Genomic DNA, 3498 nt, shown 5'->3' on the forward strand with positions numbered 1-3498 from the left:
AAAGGGCAGAAAAAGAATAGGAGCAAACATGAGGATGTTAGTGAAGCACAGCTTATTAAAATTATTTGGGTATAGGAAGGGGAATAAGCTACATACTTCCCGTGATGTATTCCAAGATGCATGTTATTTCGTCCAACTGTGGATAGGTGAATATAGTCGTTCTCAGGAGGACCTTTTTCAGGAAGGGTGAATTTAGGTAGTAGTTCGCATTATATTTACATAGAAACATAATGCAAACTACTGTGGGTCTGTAGATGTATGTATGTATGCTTGTTTGAGAGTGAGTATAGACAGGTATAGATATGGATACCTCACTACCCTAGTCTACCACTGGTATGTTACTCCATACTCCCATTAGTAATAATCTACATAAACCTAGCATACACTTAATCTAAGAACCCTTCACTTAAGAACCTTTTAGAAAACACACGCGGAACTATGTTTTCTCACTTACCAGCACTAAGTAATTTAAATGCACCCAAGTTCTAACCATAACAGTCTAGCACACTATCCCCACCATAGCAGATATAACCTCCAATCGGATAATATATTATAGCTAAACTACCTGATACATCGAAACCCATAGATGATTACATCCCCTATTTCGCACCTTTATATAAACACAAACACCCCTCAATTGTATCTAGAACTGATATAACCTCTTCCTCACGACCAAAATAGAGCAGTATTACAATATTACATTAATTAAAATGCACGGTTTACCCACCTTTAACTATACCCAAAATAACACCGATTAGACGTCTCAAAAGTATAATTATCCATGGCAATACTTTCATTTAACAAGCTTTTATAAAAAAGACATAATTAACACTCTAACACAGTGCCACTCCTTAAATATTTAATATTCTATATCTTACTAGTATACGTTTTAGCACTGAATAACTACAGGTAAGCACAACTAGATACGCATCGGCCATGTAAACGATTAGCACTTGTACTTTCTGGTCCATTTTTGTACCTTTCAGCTCCTATTATACTATAATACTAGCTGCTTAAACATATACCATAGATATAAAGTAAAACACTACCCACCCGTATTACTTACTCGCACTAGTCACTAATGTGCCCTTTTTGACCACATTTATAGCACCTGGGTTTCCTGCTTTTTTGGTACTTGTAGGCTTGAAGGATAGTTATTTTATCCCCCAAGCCCATTAATATGGCATCAATAAGCCAGGTAATATCTATTTCCGGTGGTATTCCCCCACCCTTACCTTGGAAGTTCATCTACCAAGGTATGTGGGCAGGAGAGCCACCTCGGCTGTTTTCAACGAGTTCGTTGAATGTTGCCTGGCTTTTTCCTCGATACGAAAACGCACCTCCACCGTGCTGTATCGCTTTCCCATGTATCTCTTTTATATAAGTAACACCAACTGCTTTTTTAGTCACCTTTTCTATTTTTTTCGTTTTCAATGACACTGTTTTATAAATCACAATTTTTCTTGCTGCCTTCTGTATAATTTTGCCTATGCTCTCTTCGTAGAATATTCTTATGTCTGCCCTGTTCAAAGCAGACGTTTTCTTTTCCTACGCTGACAGCCGACGCGAAGTTAACATTTTTCTCCGCGTTTTCTTTTTTTTCCGCTTTGTTCTGCTTTCTTCTGTCTTTCCCTTTCTTTTATTCTGCGTTCCACGCCGTCTCGTTCTCGACAACTCGCCACTAACGTTTCTTCGTCGCCAGACAAGTTATTCATGTTGCACTCAAATTTTTACGTTGAAATTCTACCTTCCCCCCTTCCAGGAAGGAGGAATGTGTCGCTTGTCTGCGACACGGCAGAAATTCAATATTTTTTAAACAAAGCAAATTCAATTAGAAATAAACTCTAGCACATTAAACTCGCACACTTACTTCAGACTTATTTTTTCACCTCCGCTTCCAAACTTCTTCACAGTGCCATTGCTGAGCACGTGGAGATATTTACCAGCCGTTCGGACAAGCCTTCCAGTACAAGCGAGAAGACCAAACCATGATCATTTCATTGAAAACACAAGGGTTAAACAAATAGGAGACAATACGAGGGACAACTGGGGTCGGAGACTTATCGAATGATATTGCATGAATAAATATATTATAATTTCGGATGAAAAATGAGAAACAAAAAAATGAATGGACGCGGAGTGGGTTTGACCCCACCAGCCACATGCCAGATCGCTACTATTATATGTAGTGGTTCCGTCTATTCTCGTCAGAAGGTGTCGTACTCTCGCCACAATATCTCTTTTGAGATTTAACAATTTGTACGACGCACACACTGTCAAATAACCTATTTGAGCTTCGAAAAATTCTCGTCGCCAAATGTTATATCCTTACGCCTCCAATATCGTAGTACGTTTGTTGCCGACTATAGACAAAGGATACACCGTAACAGTGTTATAACAATACAAAATAGAAACAGCGGCAGTAACAAACATGTAACGAACCAACAACCTTTTACGAACCAACAATCAATATTTCCAATACACTAACTCGAATTGTACTTTCATAGTGATTGCCGCCTCCTTGGGCTTCCTCGTTATCAGTAGCATCTTTGACTCTCTGTCCATGACCTCTCACATGACTCTTCGGTTCTGTTTGCATATTTGCATAGTTTGAAGCGTAGGTAAAAGATGTAAGCTGTAGCTCACTATGCACTTCCAATTAGTTGGATCAGCACACGTCGCCACTCTTACTTTGCCATAGGACTTTTAGTAAATGAAATGACAGATGAAGTTACGATATAGAGACATCTGTACATCTTTAGATTATAACGATAAACTCTTGTACAACACTTGTACCACTTTCTGAGTCTCCGTGATCAGTACCTAATGACAGGCTGAAGTGAAATGACCAATAATCACATGAAACACCAGGTTTCACATCAGGATATCCCTCTTCTAGAAGGATGCTGTGACAATAAGTAGAATCCCCTCATTCCTGATGGTTTTACTGCGCACCCTGACGCCAACTAAGGATATTTCCGCATCCCTACACTCAGATGGATTTTCATCACATGCTAGTTAACCCATACCCGAGACAGGTACCACTTCTCCGGGTCAGAGCAGAACTGGGAACAATAGTGGCTAACAGGTGGTTCCACACTTCTCAAAAACCTGGAACCTGAACCAGAGCCCTACACTATCGGATGCAGTTTACAACCATACATTGGATGGGGACACACGCACACACACACACGCGCACACACACACACACGCACGCACACACACACACACACACACACACACACACACACACACACACACACACACACATATATATATATAATTATACATTAAATTATCATTTAATGCTAACTATTTAATGTTGCCAAATATTCCATTACTTTGTAGCTATTTAGTATAAACAGACACGTCTTTCTGTTTATCATACACCTGTATTACGAACTCCAAGCAGCAATACAAAGGTGCTATTATCTTTGTTTCTTAGTTAATGATAGGAAAATGCAACACGTGCATAGAAACGCATGCATGATGCATGCG

The 3498-nt window shown here is 39.4% G+C and overlaps 1 protein-coding gene across 1 annotated transcript in view; it reads right to left on the reverse strand.

Moving 5' to 3' along the window:
• Nucleotides 1–3498, reverse strand: part of LOC106881785 (integrin alpha-9) — a 49577-nt gene that overhangs the window by 37194 nt on the left and 8885 nt on the right. The gene's annotated exons all lie outside the window — the stretch shown is intronic.

The sequence above is a fragment of the Octopus bimaculoides genome, chromosome 8 (genome assembly GCF_001194135.2).
Source record: "Octopus bimaculoides isolate UCB-OBI-ISO-001 chromosome 8, ASM119413v2, whole genome shotgun sequence".
Classification (NCBI taxonomy): Eukaryota; Metazoa; Mollusca; class Cephalopoda; order Octopoda; family Octopodidae; genus Octopus; species Octopus bimaculoides.